The sequence below is a fragment of the Rhinolophus ferrumequinum genome, unplaced genomic scaffold (genome assembly GCF_004115265.2).
Source record: "Rhinolophus ferrumequinum isolate MPI-CBG mRhiFer1 unplaced genomic scaffold, mRhiFer1_v1.p scaffold_84_arrow_ctg1, whole genome shotgun sequence".
Taxonomy (NCBI): Eukaryota; Metazoa; Chordata; class Mammalia; order Chiroptera; family Rhinolophidae; genus Rhinolophus; species Rhinolophus ferrumequinum.
Window position 1 is genome coordinate 873,692 of NW_022680440.1, and position 18,767 is coordinate 892,458.

An 18,767-nucleotide genomic window follows, 5' to 3' on the forward strand; every position below is an offset into this window, starting at 1 on the left:
GATTAGTGAGGTTGAGCATTTTTCCATATGTCTGTTTGCCATCTGTATGTCCTCTTTAGAGAAATGTTTCTTCATGTCCTCTGCCCATTTTTCAATTGGGTTGATTTTTTGCTGTTGAGCTGAATGAGATTTTTATAAATTTTGGATATTAACCCCTCGTCAGGTGTATCACTGACAAATATCTTCTCCCATTCAGTAGGATGCCTTTTTATTTTGACGGTTTCCTTTGCTGTGAAAAAACTTTTTAGTTTGATGTAATCCCATATGTTTATTTTTTCTCTTACTTCCCCTGCCCAAGGGGATATATCAGTAAATATATTACTATGGGTAATGTCTGCAAATTTACTTCCTATATTTTCTTCTAGGTGTTTTATGGTTTCAGATTTACTTCCTATATTTTCTTCTAGGTGTTTTATGGTTTCAGATTTTACATTTAAGTCTTTAGTCCATTTTGAATTTATTCTTATATGGCGTACGGAGGTGGTCCAGCGTCACTTTTTGTGTCTGTCCAGATGTCCCAGCTCCATTTATTGAATAGGCTGTCTTTACCCCAAGGTAAATTTTTGCTTCTATTATCGTAGATTAAATGACCATATAGATATGGATTTATTTCTGGGCTCTCTATTCTGTTCCATTGATCTATGTGCCTGTTTTTAGGCCAGTACCATGCTGTTTTGAGCACTGTAGCCTTGTAGTATGAGGCTATTTGGGGTCTTTTATTGGTTCCATATAAATTTCAGGATTATGTGTTTTATTTGTGTGAAAAATGTCCTTGGTAGTTTGATAGTAATTGCGTTGAATCTGTACATTGCCTTAGGCAATATGGATATTTTAACTATATTAATTCTTCCTACCCATGGCAATGGTATGTTTCCATTTATTTGTATCTTCTTTAATTTCTCTCTTCAGTGTCTTATAATTTTCTGAGTACAGGGTTTTTACTTCTTTGGTTAAATTTATTCCTAAGTATTTTATTCCTAAGTTTTTGAAGCAATTGTAAATGGGATTGTTTTCTTAATTTCTCCTTCTGATAGTTTATTATTGGTGTATACAAATGCAAATGATTTCTGAATATTAATTTTGTACCCGCTACTTTACTAAATTTATTTATCAGTCCAAATAGTTTTTTGGTGGAGTCTTTGGGGTTCTCTCTATATAGTATCATGTCATCTGCATATAATGACAATTTTACTTCCTCCTTTCTAATTTGGATGCCTTTTCTTTTTCTTGTCTGATTGCTGTGGCTAGAACTTCCAGAACTATGTTGAATAAAAGTGGAGAAAGTGGGCAACCTTGCCTTGTTCCTGATGTTAAGGGGAATGCTTTTAGCTTTTCCCCATTGAGTATGATGTTAGCTGTGTGTTTATCATATATGGCCTTTATTATGTTGAGACATCCCATGGGTTCTGACAAATGTATTCAGATTGGCTTCTTTCACTTAGTAATATGTATTTAAGGTCCCATCAGGTCTTTTCCTTGATTCAACAGTTCATTTCTTTTTAGCACGGACTATAATTCCATTGTCTGGATGCCCCATGGTTTGTTTATCCATTCACCTACGAAAGGACAGGTTGGTTGCTTCTAAGTTTTGGCAATTATAAATAAAGTTGCTATAAACATTCCTCTGTTGGTTTTTGTATGGACATATTTCCAATTCATTTGCTTGCTGGATCCTCTGGTAAAAGTATGCTTAGTTTTGTAAGAAACTGAGAAACTGTTCAAAATAGCTGTACCATTCTGCATTCCCATCAGCAATGAATGAGAGTTCTGGTTGCTCCATATCCTCACCAGCATCTGGTGTTGTCAGTTTTTGGGACTTTAGACATCCTAATAGGTGTGCAGTGGTATCTCGTTGTTTTAATTTGCAATTCCCAAATGATGTATGAGTTGAGCATCTTTCCATATGCTTATTTGATACCTTCTTATTTGATATCTTCTTTAGTGACGTCTGTTCAGATCTTTTTTAAATCAAGTTTTTCATTTTCTTATTGTTATGTTTTAGGAGTTCTTTGCATATTTTGGATAACAGTCCTTTATCAGATAGATATACCTTCTGCAAACATTTTTTTCCCCAGATGTTGTCTGTCTTGACATATTTTTTTTTTTAAGATTTTTTATTGGGGAAGGGGAACAGGACTTTATTGGGGAACAGTGTGTACTTTCAGGCCTTTTTTCCAAGTCAAGTTGTTGTCCTTTCAATCTTAATTGTGGAGAGTGTCGTTCAGCTTCAAGTTGTTGTCCTTTCAGTCTTAGTTGTGGAGGGCACAGCTCAGCTCCAGATCCAGTTGCCGATGCTAGTTGCAAGGGGCACAGCCCACCATCCCTTGCGGGAGTCGAACCGGCAACCTTGTGGTTGGGAGGACGCACTCCAACCAACTGAGCCATCCGGGAGCTCAGCGGCAGCTCAGCTCAAGGTGCCGTGTTCAAGGTGCTGTCTTAGTTGCAGGGGGCGCAGCCCAGAATCCCTTGCGGGAGTCGAGGAATCGAACCGGCAACCTTGTGGTTGAGAGCCCACTGGTCCATGTGGGAATCGAACCGGCAGGCTTCGGAGTTAGGAGCATGGAGCTCTAACCGCCTGAGCCACCGGGCCAGCCCCTTGACATACTCATGATTAATTTATTTTTAAAGTTTCATGCAATAAAATTCACTTTTTGGTTTACATTCTAAGTTTTGACATATGCACAGAATTACGGAACAAGCACAATCAAGATGCAAAACAGTTCCACCCCCACATACTCCTTCCTACTGGCCTCTCTTGGCAATCTCCTACCGCTACTCCGAGCGTGACAACCACGGATCTTGAAATTGACAGTCAACAATAAATGTTTAGGAATTGGGTCATAGACCTGGAGATATGTGTATAGGCTTTCGCCAAACATTTCAATGCTTTGCTTATCGCATAGCTTATAGCAAAGATGAAGAAAGCATGTTCTGAAGGCCTGCCTATAAAGCAAGCTTCAGGAAAATGTTTAAGAGCACACTTTGCTTGAAAGAATAGAAAAATATAGCTGGTTAAGCACAAAATTCGGCCTTTGTTCACTTGCACATGCTAACCACTCACTTCCTGCCCAGAACTCCTTGTTCTCACAAGTTAGCTATAAGCTGCTGATGTGGTGTCTCTTTGTCAAGGAGGATACCATGAGGGTCAGTTCCCTGAAACTCCCCTTCCCTTTCTCCCTAGCCACATAAAAACTCCCTGCTTTTGCTCTTTGAGGAAGATGGATTTGAGAAATCTGGCTCTCCCAACTTCTGGTTTTGGCCAAATCGAAGAAACCTTTCTCTATGGCCAAGCACCAGCATCTCAGTGTTTGGCTCACTAGTGCATCGGGCACACGAACTGAATTTTGGGAGGTGGTTCAGTAACAATGTTTCCCATCACTGTAGCTTTTGTCTTTTCCAGATATCATATAAATGGAATCATATCTTGTGTAGCCTTTTGAGTCTGGCATTTCTCATTTAGCATAATACTTTTGAGAGTAATCAATGTTACTGCAAGTATCAAGAATTCTTTTTTTGGTTGAATTTTGTGGATAGGCCACAGTTTGTTTATCCATTCACCAATTCAGGAACATTTAGATTGCTGCAGTGCTTGGCAATGGGAACAAAATTGCTATAAACATTCCTGTGTAGTATTTGTGTGAACGTAAGTTCTCATCTTTCTTGAATAAATATCTAGGATTGAAATTGCTGTCTTATGAGTTTAACTCTACTGGGAAACCACCAAACTGTCTCCAGTGTGGCTGTACCATTTTGCATTCCCACCAGAGGTGTATAGAAGTTCCAGTAGGCTGTCCATCCTCACCAGTACTTGATATTGTCAGTTCCGGGTGGTGTGTGTTTTAGTCACTCTAATAGGTGACTAGTATCTGTGGTTTTAATTTGCGTTTCACTAATGATGTGGAGCATCTTCTCAGGTGCTTACTTGCCACCAGTATATCTTCTCCAGCAAAGTTTCAGTTCAAATCGTTGGCCTATTTTTTATTGGGTTGTTTTCTTATTGTTGAGTTCTGAAAGTTCTTTCTGTAATCTACATACAAATCCTTTGTCAGATATGTGATCTTCAAATATTTTCTTTCAGTCTGCCATTTTTCACTCTCCTCATACTATCTTTCAAAGAGCAGAAGTTTTTAATTAAATGAAACCCTATTATCAATTTATTTCGTGTTTTTAGTCTTATCTAACAAATCGTTTAAGTCATGGTTACAGATTTTTCTCCTGTGTTTCTCTTCCGCCCATTTTATTGTTCAGTTTACATTTAGATCTCTAATCTGAGTTCATTTCTACATTGGGTATGAGGGATGGGTTAAGATTCTCTACTTTCTTCCCTTCTTACCTGGTGTCCAATTGTTCTGACACTGTATGTCAGGAAAAACATTATCTTTTTTCTACTGAGTTGCCTTTATTTACACTTTTGTTGAAATCAACTGACTGTATTTTGTAGGCGCTCTACCTCAATATCTTGATTGCTGTAATTTTACAGAAAGTCTTGAAATCAACTATATTTCAGATCAGGTTCTCCAACTATGTTATTCTTTACCAAGTGTTTTAGAAATTTATATTCCTTTTCCATTCCACTATTTTAAAAAGCAGCTTATTCATTATCTACACAAAACGATGCTGGGATTCTGATCTGGGTGGAATGATCTGAGGAGAAATTGCATCTTAAAAATATTGACTGTTCAAAATCACAAGCAGATAATTACCCCCACTGACTTTCAAATGCTGAACAGCTATGCATTGCTAGAATAAATCCCACTTGGTCATGATGTATTGCTCTTTTGATATATTGCTGGATTTGAATTACTAAAATTTTGTTGGACTTCTGCATCTGTGTTCATGAGGGATATTGGTGTAGTTTTCTTGTAATATCTTTACCTGGTTTTATATCAAGCCTCACATGATGAGTTGGGAAGTGTTCCTTTTAATACTTCCTAGAAGATAATGTATAGCCATAGTAAGTAGCAAAAGTGTGTTATCCACACTTCCCACTTCCTCCTTAAAAGTTTGACAGAATTCACCTGTGAAACTATCGGGAAACCAAAGTTTTCTTTGTTGGGAAGGGTTTATGAATTCAGTTTCTTTAAAAGATAGAGAACTATTCAGGTTATCTATTTCTTCTTGAGTTTTGGCGATTTGTGTCCTCAAAGGAATTGATCAATTTCATTCACCTTGTCAAATTTGGGGGCACAGAGTTGTTCATGGTATTGCCCTATTATCATTTTAATGTTTGTAAGATCTGTAATGATAGCCCCTCTTTCATTCTTGATATGTTAACTTGGGTCCCTCCTTCTCTGTCTTCTCCCCACCTCTCCCTCTTTGAACATTCATTGTTTCAAGTAAAAAATGGGTTCCATAAAAAAAAAAAAAAAAAATACTATCACTACATAATGTCCCATCAATGCAGCGGCCGGTTGGCTCAGTTAGTTAGAACACAGTGCTCATAACACCAACGTCGCCGGTTAGATTCCCACATGGGCCAGTGAGCTGCGCCCTCCACAACTAGATGGAAAACAATGACTTGACTTGGAGTTGATGGGTCCTGCAAAAACACACTGTTCCCCAATATTCCCCAATTAAAAAAATAATAATAAGACAAAATAGAAAAGTAGATTAAAAAAAAATTTGATCAAGAAAACTCCTACTTCTGTATAGCAAAAGTTCTTATCTACAGTTCCCATTTCATCACACTGCCATAACATACTACCACTTGACTTGGAGTTGATGGGTCCTGCAAAAACACACTGTTCCCCAATATTCCCCAATTAAAAAAATAATAATAAGACAAAATAGAAAAGTAGATTAAAAAAAAATTCGATCAAGAAAACTCCTACTTCTGTATAGCAAAAGTTCTTATCTACAGTTCCCATTTCATCACACTGCCATAACATACTACCACAGACAGGGAGGTTTAAGCAACAGAAGTTTATTTTCTCAGTTCTGGAGGGTGAAAATCAGGGTGCCAGCATGATCAGGTTCTAGAGAGAGCGATCTCTTCTTGGCTTGCAGATGGCCATCTTTCTGCTGTGTCCTCATATGGCAGAGAAAAAGAGACAGCAAGTTCTCTGGTGTCTGTTCTTACAAGGGCACTAATCCCACCATGGGCCCACCCTTGTGACCTCATCTAAACCTAATTATCTCCCAAAGGCCACATCTCCAAATCTCATTGTATTGGGGGTTAGAGCTTCGACACATGAATTTTATGGGGACACAATTCAGTCAACAGCACCCTGTATTTAAAAATATATATAGTCAAAAGTTGACATTTAATTATTTTTGCTGCTTCATCAATGACATTCTTAAGTGAAATTGGCTCTTTTCTTTTTAACTACCAGTATGAGGTGGCTAGTACAGTTTGGTGCCACTGTCTTGAATCATGTTAAGGAACCAGCGGTTTTATCCATTCTTGCTTTCATTCCGTAAGTGTAAATGTCAACAAGGTCAAAAGGCCTCAGAATATGTTAGTATTATTATGAAAACAGTTCTGACCTCACTTTGAAAATTCACCATGGCCTTACAGAGTTAAGTCCAAATAACTATCACAGAAAAAATTTTTACAAACTGCGAAGTATGTTAACAATTTAAGGTATTATTACAAATTATTCACAAGAGATATAACCAATATTTTAAAAAGTTGATCCATTCCCAACTTTCCAAATTTACTGATGAAATGCTTTCACTTGAAATAAACCTTAGGGGGAAATATAAAGTTTTGTGGGATCTAAAAATAAATGAATAAATAAACCTACTTTAGTTGGCTACCTTGATTGTGACGAAACAAATAAAAATAGGAGCCCAGTGGTATGGTATAATAGAAACACATTATAGCTTACATTGTATATGCTTACATCATTTATAAAAAGAATACACCAGAAATATTACTACTGATGGCTTCTGGGAAAGGGAATTAGATGACTTACAGTAAGATAAGAAGAAATTTAGTCAACATCATTTGCATTTAGACCACCCATATGTATTACCCCCAAAATTAATTAAACGCTTCACAGATAATATTTAATGATTTGATATATTAAAAACTTAATTTAAAACACTGTAAAAAATTTACCCTCTCACTCAACTTGGGAAATAGAAGTCAGAATTCAGTTTTATTCCTAAGAAACTATTTTTCCATTGAAGAATGCAGCATATGTATAATCTTTCTAAAGCAATAGGGTCCTATTCAATCTCCTTTAATGATTAGACAGTAATAATTTATAAATGACAAAAATGTAAATTCAGTTGTTTACTCTATGTTGAATTAAGTTTTCAACCAAAAACCTGGGATGGTTTTTAGCTGGAAGCTCTGTAAGACTGAAAGATAAGATATATGCCATAAGGGATAAGTCCCTCCAAATGGAGAGCTCAATCCAACATATTTCTAGAGAACTGACATCAGCTTCGTCATTATATTTAAAATAAATAAGGCACAAGTCTATGTGAAATACTTTTAACCAAGATTAATTTAAAAAATGAAATAAAAAACAACGTTCAAAAACACAGCGGTCCTTTCACAAGTGCTTAAAGGAATACTTTCTACTCTCAAACTACAATCTACTAATAATTTAGAAGCCTCTAGAGCAGGGGTGTCCAAACTTTTTTCAATGTTTTTCACCAAGGGCCATATGCGGTAAAATACACAAACAGCCGGGCCACTCACCTGGTTTATTTAAGTAAACTAAATACATTTTTGGAATTTGCTGCGGGCCAATTAACAATGGACTGCGGACCGCAGTTGGTCCGCGGGCCGCAGTTTTGACACCCCTGCTCTAGAAGTTGATGGCATCAGTACAAGGGGAGTAATCTATATAATGAGAACTTTTAATGCCAAAGGATCTGATGGGTTCAATCTCTAGAACAAGACTATACCTGTCAGGCAGCCAGAATTACATTTTTTAATTCATGACAATTAAACCATTTTGCCCTTTGCGTCACTCGATGACTTTGAGTGTACCCATGCCACCGCCGTCCCTGAGGCACTGTACTGCTCGATGGAGCAGGCGGCCATGGAAAGCCTCCATGGCCTGCGCCTGGCAGCGGGAAATTGGCTTAGGTTATGTGCAAGAGATGCTTCCTCAATTCTAAGGCTTACCAGAAACTCTGATTTGAAGAGAATGGATTTTGCACCAAACCACAGGAAAGCTCCATCTCAGACTTACAGCCCCCAAGTGCCACTACACAAATCTACAGATTGGGAGAGGAATATCCTGATATGGTCAGGTCACTTCAAATAGGAAGACAAAATCCCAGAGACTGTCTCGTTTGAGATGCTCAATGCTGCCAGGAACAAGATGCGGGTGAAGATCAACTATGTGGTGATCGCCCTGACAGTGGCAGGATGCATCCTGATGGTTATTGAGGGCAAGAAGGCTGCCAAAAGACACGAGTCTTTAACAAGCCTGAACTTAGAAAAGAAAGCTTGTCTGAGAGAGGAAGCACCTACGAAGGCCAAAACAGAGTAGCTGAGGAATCCATGTTGGCCGGATTTTGAAAATCCAGGAACGATGTTAAAGCAACAAGCATGTATTAAAAAAGAATGCGGTATGAGGATCTATTCCATGAAAGTATGGTTTGTACACATACAGCATTTCCCTACTTCTGCTCTAGAGGTACAAATAAATTTTCTTCAGGAAAAAAAAAATTTAGTTAGGTCTACAGAGCTATCCTCCAGTTTAAAGGAAATACAGAGAAAACAAATTAACAAAACAACAGTCTACACAAAAAACTACACTCTAAAAGACACTCTATAAGACATTCTAAAAGATAGAACTAGCTTAGAAAGTTCAAAAAGTTAATTAAACAATAAGAAAAGAGGGAGGGGAGAACTGTTCTAGAGGGAAAAAAAGGAACAAGTGTTGATGAGGCTGTGGAGAAAACGAAACCCTTGTACACTGTTGGTGGGAATGTAAATTGGTACAGCCATTATGGAAAACAGTATGGAGGTTCCTCAAAAAAATTAAATAATAGGGGCAGCTGGATGGCTCAGTTGGTTACAGCGCGAGCGCTGAACGACAGGGTTGCTGGTTCGAGTCCCACATGGGCCAGTGAGCTGCACTCTCCACAATTACACTGAAGACAATGAGCTGCTGCTGAGCTGCCAGAGGGGTGGCTGGAAGATTCAGTTGGTTAGAGCACAAGCTCTTAACAACAGGGTTGCTGGTTCAATTCCCGCATGGGATGGTGGGATCCCTTGCAACTAAGGTTGAAAATGGCAACTGGGCTCGGAGATGAGCTGCGCCCTCCGCAACTAGGTTGAAGGATAACGACTTGGAGTTATCCTGATGGGCCCTGGAGAGACACAACATTCCCCAATAAAAATGAAAAAAAAATTAAAATAGTACTACTATATAATGCAGCAATTCCACTTCTGTTTATCTGAAGAAAATGAAAATACTAACTTGAAAAGACAAATGCTCATTTGCAGCATTATTTACAATAGCCAAGATATGGGAACAAACTGAGTATCCCTCACACACAGTGGAATATTCCTCAGCCATAAAAAAGGAAATCTTCCTATTTGGAACAACATGAACAAAACTTGAAGGCACTATGCTAAGTGAAACCAAGGTCAGACAGAGAAAACCAAATGTCGTATGAATGTCATATGATCTTACTTTTATGTGGAATCTTAAAAAAGAACACACACAAAAGAAACAACTCATAGATACACAGGTGGGGGGGTAAGGAACATGAATGAAGGAGTTCAAAAGGTACAAACTTCCAGGCATAAAACAAACGTCATTGAGGATGTAATGTACAGCATGGTGACTATAATTAATACTGTACTGTATATTTGAAAGTTGCTGAGAGTGGATCTTGAAAGTTCTCATCACAAGAAAAAAAATTTTAACTATGTAAGGCGACTGATGTCAACTCCACTTACTGTGGTGATCATTTCACAACAAGTATCAAATCATTATGTTGTACATCTGAATGTTGTAAGTCAATTATACCTCAATTTTTAAAAATAGTGCAAAAAGTTACAAACTAATTTATAGAGTTTATACAGTTCAATTAGGTAAATATGGCAAGTTGAGTTTACCTAGTTAAATTTAATAGAACAGATACTAATTAATATTAGATAATTATTGCAAATTTTATTGTGTGACAACACTATTATGGTTATTTAAGAAAATCTCTTTATTCTTACAGATAATGAATGCTAAAGTTTTAGAAGTCTACATCTTTCAGAGTTCAGAAAAAAATTGAATGAGTAAGTGAAAAGCATGTTGTACATAATTTATTCTCTGATGACTATTAGAAGGCACTTAAAAGATTCTGTTCAACTTCAGTGTCACATTATGATGGACACATGATCAAATATTATATGTACTGTGAGCCAAATTTGTATTGCCTATTCATAAATTGCATATTTTAAGCCTTGGTCCACTGTGAAAACAATACATAGTAATGACAGAATTATCTGAGAAAAGAGGAAAGGGAAGAGGGAAGAAGGAAATATACCACCATTAGTTAACTATGTATAATTGTGGATTATATGTAAATTTTTCCTTTTCCTCCCCCTTAATAATTACAGCTTAAGAGTTTTCCACATTACAAAACTGTTGCAGATGTTTTTAACAACTTCCTAAATATTCTACTAAGTCTAACATGATTTACTTAAACGCCTCATTGTTGGTTGTATGAATTGTTTTAAAACATATACTACTAAAATTTAAATTGCACTGATCATCTTTGTGCATAAAGCTTTTTCTGTAGAACCATTTATTTCCATCACAAGCAAGAGGGATTACTGAAGTCAAACAATCTTTAATACCTTAGGTTTTAAAAAAAACCCACTTTTTTTTTTTAATTTATTGGGGTGACAATTGTTAGTAAAATTACATAGATTTCAGGTGTGCAATTCTGTATCACATCATCTATAAATTACATTGTGTGTTCACCACCCAGAGTCAGTTCTCCTTCCATCACCATATATTTGATCCCCCTTACCCTCATCTTCCACCCCCCAACCCCCTTACCCTCTGGTAACTAAATTACGTTCCCCAGATTAATTTTCAAACCCCGTAAAAACCCACTTCTTCTTGGCTATTTCTATGTTATAAATTTTCTTGGTTATTAATAAGGTGAATACTTTCTTTTCCATCTTATGAGCCAGTTTTATTCCCACCCCTATGTACATTGTCTTTTCCTGTCTTATGTACCCTGTTTTTGGGAATAAATCTATATTTAAGTCTTTGTCATTTGCCTTCTATATAACTAGGTTCGGAGGAAATTTTTCAGTACACATTTTAATTGTTTGCATTTAAAAGCATACTTCCTATATCCCTGGACTTAACAAAAAATAGCTTAATAGGAAAAACACTTTCCCTGTGCTCAAACTGCAGTGAATCCTCATTATTCGAAGATTCTGCATTTGCAAGTTTGCCTACTCACTAAAATTTATCTGTAGCCCCCAAATCAGTACTTCCAGTCTCTAGCAGTTTTTGTAGACATGCACAGAGTAGCGAAAAATCACTGAGAGCTCAAGTTCCCAGCTAAGCTCTAACCAGGCAGTATCTGCCTTCTAGTTTCTCTGCTCTCATACTGTAAACAAATGTCCTTTTGTAATCTATTGAGTGTCATGTATTTTTACCCGTTTGTGCTTTTTGTTGATACTCTCACTGCTTAAAATGGCCCCCAGGTGTTTTGCTGAAGTGCTGTATAGTGTTCCTAAGCACAAGAGGGCTGTGATGTGCCCTACTCAGGAAACAGGCTCGTTTCAGGCATCAGCTGTAACTAGCGCCATGAGTTCAATGTTAACGAGCCAATAACATACACTAAATAAGGTATCTTTAAACAGAAACACACATAAAACAAGGTTATGTTTTGACTGGCTGATGCAAACGTTACCAGAGGCTTGCAAGAACCTAACCCTGTATTTCCCCTAGAGCAACACTTCAGTGTTTGTAGTTTGCAGCAACTTTAAAAGCAAATTCAAGATAGATGGCCAAGTTGTGCCACTCTAATACAATTCATAACTCCTCCAGAATCCCTGAGCCTTGGAGGAATGGAGTACAGTATCATCGGACTGCAAAGAACAAACTAGGGAAGCTAGAACTCTCTGTAAGATTCTAGTGACTTCCTTCTCTACCTTGGAGAAATTTTTGACACCTCTGGGTCTTCGCTTCATCTCTAAACTGAAGGAACAGGATTAAAGACCGCTAATATTATTCAGTACTTAAAAATTGTAAAGCACAGAATGATTATGACTTATACTCCTGTATTTGACATTCAAGAAAACTTTTACTATTTTTAAATCATGTTACAATTGGCTGTGATTTCCAGAAGTACCTTTATATATTTATAAATTTCAGAAAAGTATGCTATGATTTAATAGAGATCCATGTACGCAACTAAAAAAACTGTCTTGCAAAAAAATCTTTCAGTTCAGTTTAAAGGTATAGGCCATCAGAGAAGAATGACTAAATAACTTCTGCATAGCTAAATCACGAACTCTTATATAATCATTGAAACATTTGAAATATTTTAAACAGAAATTGCACATGATCTAAAGTAGAAAAATCAGACTGTAAAATAAAGATTACAATTATTTTAAAAGAACTGTATACTTTCAAGCAAAGGCCAAAAAAATGGGAAGGAACGCAAAACAGAAAATGGAACTGTGGGTAAAATCTTGCTGTTTTCTTTCTACGTTGGGTTTTTCCAAGTTACTCACAAAGATATGATTTCCTTTTATAAGGAGGTAGGAATAGTGTTTTTCTTTTTTAAAAATGTTCTTCTAAAATCTCTAGCTTTGCCAAATACAGTCATGTTCCGCATAATGTTTCAGTCAACGATGAGCCACATAAAAATGGTGATAGCAAAAGATTATAAAGGAGCTAAAAATTCCTGTCTCCTAGTGACACCGTAGCCGTCCTAACATTGTAGTACAACGCATTACTCAGGTGTTTGTGGTGATGCTGTGTAAACAAACCTATTGCGCCATCAGTCATATAAAAGTAAAGCACGTACAATTATGTACAGTACATAATACTTGATAATAATAATAAACGCTGCTACTGGTTTCTATGTTTACTATACTTTTTATCATCATTTTAGAGTGTACTCTTTCTACTTATTAAACAAGTTTGCTGTAAAACAGGATGTTGTGCTACATCAGCAGCAGCCTCATACATCTTGTGTTTACTGGGTCTCTTGATTGCATCTTGTGCTTGATTTCATCTCAGGTTGTTTTGTGCAGTAACGTGCTGTACAGGCTTGTAGCCCAGAAGCAATAGGCTGCACCATATAACCTAGGTGTGTCGTAGGTTACATTACCTAGGTTTGTGTAAGTGCACTCTATAATTTCACACAATGGTGACATGGTCTAACAGTACATATCTCAGGATGTACACCGGTCATTAAGTGGCACATGACTGCCCTTTCATAACCTTTGTTGGTATATTCCTATACCAATGTTCTCAATTATTTTTGCACATTTATGTTTATTTATTATGCTCAATTCATTCAGCAGTCTTTGCACTCCCAAAGTATACTATGTATAATTCTAGAAAAGCATGTATCACAATGGTAAAAAACTAGATGTCTTTCTGTCTAAACTATACATTCCTTGCAAGCAAGGACTAAATTTCTTTAATCTCTATATTCCCAAAGACTTGCATACTGCCTGGCATATATGAAAATTGTAATAGATATGTTAAAATATATGCTAAAAGAAAAACCACCATTGGAACACCCTGTAGTAGTTGCTGCAGAAAGGCTCCATCAATCGGTGCTAAACTTAGTGGGCAAAAGTTTGAGAAGAAACAGGATATTTACATAGTTTCAAAGTATCTCCTCCAACATACTCATTAACTACAAAGGAAAACGTAATAACTATACAGTGGAAAGGTCAAACAAATACAGTATCTGCCAACAGAACAACAACAATTTTCGTTTCTGTATCACAGGAAATGAGCTAAGAGAATTTTTACCAAATTGAAAGGTTATATTCAGGATAATCTAACAAAATACAGAATATGTGTCATATATACAAAAAAAAACATTTTGAGGTGGGAAGACAACCCATGAGACACATAAAGAGATGCAGCCCATTCTGGAGAACTATAACAGAGACAATGTAACAACCCTCATAAATGTCCATCAAGAGATATGCCTTCTGTATTATGACTCTTGGACAGAGAAAGCAAATGGTGGTTTCAACTAGTCCTAAATCAGTTTGGCAGAGTGTAGAGGTTTGATTTGCAATTGAGATACTTTTGTGAGAAAGTCTTAAAAAAAAAAAAAATGTGTATGTAAAAAAAAATCAGATAGACTGTTCCACTTAAACAAAACCAAGGAGACAACCGGATGGAACATACGAACCTTGTTTAGGTCCTGGTTTGAAAAAACAAGCTATAAAAGACCGTTTGAATGTGGATCAGATATTACATAATGTTAGGGAACTATGGCTAATTTTCTTTGATGTGATATTACTGCATGCTAATATGCTGAAGCACTGTGTCATAATGTATGCAATTACTCTCAAATGGCTAAAATGTATGTATGTATGTATGTATGTATATGAATTTAGAGACAGAATGTACTGGGATGAATGAACTACATCGCATCAAAATACATGTGTTTAAGTCCTAACCCCCAGTATCTTACTGGGAAATAAGATCATTGCACATGTCGTTAGTTAAGATGAAGTAGGGTAGGCCCCTAATTCAGTATGATTGGTGTGCTTATAAAAAGGGCAAATTTGGACACATGTAAAAATTGGAGTTATGCTGGTACAAGCCAAGAAACTACCAGAAACTAGAAGGGAGGCCCAGAACAGATCTTTCCGTAGTGCCTTTAGAAGGAACATAGCCCTCCTGACACCTTGATCTCGGACACCTAACCTCAAGAATTGTAAGATGGGGGCCGGCCCGGTGGCTCAGGCAGTTGGAGCTCAGTGTTCCTAACGCCAAAGGCTGCCGGTTCGGTTCCCACATGGGCCAGTGGGCTCTCAACCACAAGGTTGCCGGTTCAACTCCTCGACTCCCACAAGGGATTGTGGGCTCCACCCCCTGCAACTAGAATTGAACACTGTGCCTTGAGCTGAGCTGCTGCTGAGCTCCCAGATGGCTCAGTTGGTTGGAGTGCGTCCTCTCAACCACAAGGTTGCTGGTTAGACTCCTGCAGGGGATGATGGGGCTGCATCCCCTGCAACTAGCAGCGGAAGGGAGGCTGGACCTGGAGCTGAACTGCGCCCTCCACAGCTAAGACTGAAAGGACAACTTGACTTGGAGAAGGTCCTGGAAGTACACACTGTTTCCCAATGGAGTCCTGTTCCCCTTCCCCAATAAAATCTTAAAAAAAAAAAAAGAATTGTAAGATGTAATATTGTTTAAGACACTCAATGTGTGGTATTTTGTTATGGCCGCCTTAGCAAACTAATAGAGAAAGAAAATACAGCAAAATTAGAACAAATGTGGAGTCTAGGAGGCAAATATAAGGTATTAACTTCTTTCAACTTTTCCAGATATCTAAAATGTTTAATACTTTAGGATAATATCTAAGAATTGCATAAACAGTTCTGTACTCTAGTAACCATTCATTTAGTAGACATTGATAATAACACTCATCTAAATAACAGGAATTTTGTTTATCAACATCCACAAAATAACTCGCTGGGATTTTCATTGGGATCACACTGAATCTACAGATCAAACTGGGAAGAATTCACATCTTGACAAGACTTAATCTTCCTATCCATGTATATAAAATATTTTCCCATTTATTTAGATCTTCTTTGTTTCCTTCTTTGTTTCCTTTCATGAATTGTGTAGCTTTCTTCATGTAGATCTTGTACATATTTTTTTACATTTATACCGAAGTACATTTTTTTGGTGCAAAAGTTGATGGCAGTTTTTAATTACAAATTCCAACTGTTTATTGCTGCTATGTAAGAAAGCAATTGACTTTTGTATATTTACCTTGTTTCCTGAAATCTTGCTATAATCACTTAAGAGTTCTTTTGATCCTTTGATTTTTCTTCACAATCACATCATCTGTGAAAATCTAAGACAATTTTAGTTCTTCCTTCCCAATCTGTATACCTTTTATTTCCTTGACTTACTGCATTAGCTAGGATTTCCAGGGCAATGCTGAAAAGGAGCGGTGAGCGTGGACATCCCTGCCTTGTTCCTGATCTCAGCATCCACTTTATCACTATTAAGTATGATATTAGCTGTGGGGGTTTTGCAGATGTTCTGTATCAGCTTGGAAAAGTGCCCTTCTTATGTCTAGTCTGCTGAACATTTTCATCCTGAATGGGTAATGAATTCTGTCAAGTGCTTTTTGTATTTATTCACATAATCATACATTTTTCTTCTTTAGCCTGTTGATGTGATAGATTACATCAATTCATTATTGAATGTTGCACCAGCCTTGCATCGCTGGAATAAGTCACACTTGGTCATGATGTGTATAATTCTTTTTATTCATTGTTGGATTAAATTTGCTAAATTTTGTTGAGGATTTCTGCATTTATGGTCTTAGAGATATTGATCCGTAATTTTCCTCCTGTTGTCTTTGTCTGGTTTTGGTTATCAGGGTAATGCTGGCCTCAAGAATGAATTAGGCTGTTCTTTTTGGCCTAGGAGGCACATAAGGCTCTGTCCATGGACCCGGTGGCCTAGGCACAGGTGAGTGTGGTAGCATGTGCACCATAGTGGCGGCGGTGGTGCTGACCCAGCACATATTCACCTTGAAGAGGAAGATGGGGGTCGGGGGGAACAAGATCATCAAGATGCCTGCATCCAAGTCCTGCATCTGGATACTGCTTACCATCTATGCTATTGTTTTAGGACAAATTCAAGCACAGAAGAACTCAGGGTACCTTAAGGAAGACTGGATACGAAGAAATGACTAATCAAGATTCTGTTGTACATGTGAAAATGATGCCAGAATTCCAGAGAAGTTCAGTTTGCATCAAGTACCCTACAAGAGTAGAAGAAAGTATCTCTGGTCTTATCAAAAGAGGAGCTGTCAAACTTCAGATAGTAATATGACACTGAGTAATTTTCCTACCAAAGGAAAAGATACCCAACCTGACACAATGTCTTTGATAACTGTAAGCTGGTTTCAGATGAATGTCAAAAAATATTACTGCAACTAAAGAAAAAATGTTATGCTACTGAAATTGAACCTGTTCTTACCGTAGAAGAGAAGTACCTCTATATGGAAGACTGGTACACTAAATTGCACGGTATGCTTGTTGAACAGGCTTTACTGAAAGCAAAACTTTAAGAAATTGTGGCAGAATCTAACATTATGCTCAGGGAAGGATACCACAATTTCTTTGGTAGGCTCCAACAACACAGTATCCCTATGTTCGTATTTTCAGCTCGTACTAGAGGAGATGTACTAGAGATTATCTGTCAAGCTGTTGTTTATTATCCAAATGTCAAGTAGTGTCCAACTTCATGGATTTTGATGACAATGGGATGCTCAAAGGACTTAAAGGAGAATTAATTCATGCATTTAACAAACACAATGGTGCCTTGAAGAACACAGTATTTCAGTAAACTAAACGGTAATAGCAATACAGTTCTGCTGGGAGACTCCTAAGGAGACTTAAGAATGGCAGATGGAATAGCTAAAGTAAAACATACTCTGAAAACTGGGTATCTAAATGATAGAGTGAAGGAGTTTCTAGAAAAGTACATGGACTCTTATGATATAGTTCTAGTAAAAGATGAATCATTGGAAGTGGACAATTCTATGTTACAGAAGGTTCTGTAAACAAGCAGTATTCAGGAAGACATCTGTGGGTGCAACTGATTTAAGAACTGCTTGTGTGTTCATCTTGCTGACTTTCATTTATAACATATTCTTACTCTTGAAGTTTTTCCTCTATATTACAGAAGTATTTTCAGGCATGCCAAATCCATCAACTGGAAGTTCCTTTTTCTCCACCTCCCTCAACACACTGATACTTTTCAACATTAAAAAAAAAAGTGTGTGTGGGACGGGTGAAGGTGGCCGGTTAGCTCAGTTGGTTGTATTTGATCATGGTGCTAATAACACCAAGGTTGCCGGTTCAATCCCCGCATGGGCCACTGTGAGCCATGCCCTCCTTAAAAAACAAAAATCTCAGTCAAAATTTGAAAAATAACTCCCTACTACTTTCAGAATGAATTATGCAGTTTAATAGATCATGTAGTTTTTGAGACATCTGTTTACACTGGGAAAGTTTGATGTACATGATTGTAAGCATTGCCATTTTTATAATTTGGGTGAATTATGCTGGTGGTATCACGATCTCCTGAAATTGTGTTATGTTGGTTCTTTTGCTTTTGGGAAAATTGTTATTTACCAGAAAATATTGATAGTGGGTGTTTGAAAAAAATCTGGCATCCACTTGTCACTAATCATTATAAAGTGTTCTATACTGGCGCACTGATAATAAACACGAAATGAAAAGCCTTTCAATACCCCCCTGAAGAAAAAAAGAATGAATGAAGAAGTATTCTCTTGGGGGCAGCCAGGTGGCTCAGGTGTTGGAGCGCTGTGCTCCCAACACCGAGGTCACCGATTTGATTTCCACATGGGCCAGTGAGCTGCACCCTCTACAGCTAGAATGAGAACAACAGCTGGACCTGGAGCTACGCTGCCGTGCGCGGCCAGTGGCCAGCGTTGAGTGGCCGGCAGACGGCGAGAGATGCCATGAGCTGCCGTGAGCAGCAGTGACCGACGGGCTCAGCTGGACAGAGCACAATGCTCATAATACCAAAAAGGGCCAGTGAGTTGCGTCCTCCATAACTAGACTGGAGAACTAC

At 37.6% G+C, this 18,767-nt stretch overlaps 1 protein-coding gene and 2 pseudogenes across 5 annotated transcripts in view; 2 read left to right on the forward strand and 1 right to left on the reverse strand.

Moving 5' to 3' along the window:
• Positions 1 to 18,767, reverse strand: part of WDR33 (WD repeat domain 33) — a 103,559-nt gene that overhangs the window by 68,143 nt on the left and 16,649 nt on the right. The gene's annotated exons all lie outside the window — the stretch shown is intronic.
• Positions 8,001 to 8,456, forward strand: LOC117020089 (protein FAM162A-like; annotated as a pseudogene).
• On the forward strand, positions 16,851 to 17,730 carry LOC117020087 (cytosolic 5'-nucleotidase 3A-like; annotated as a pseudogene).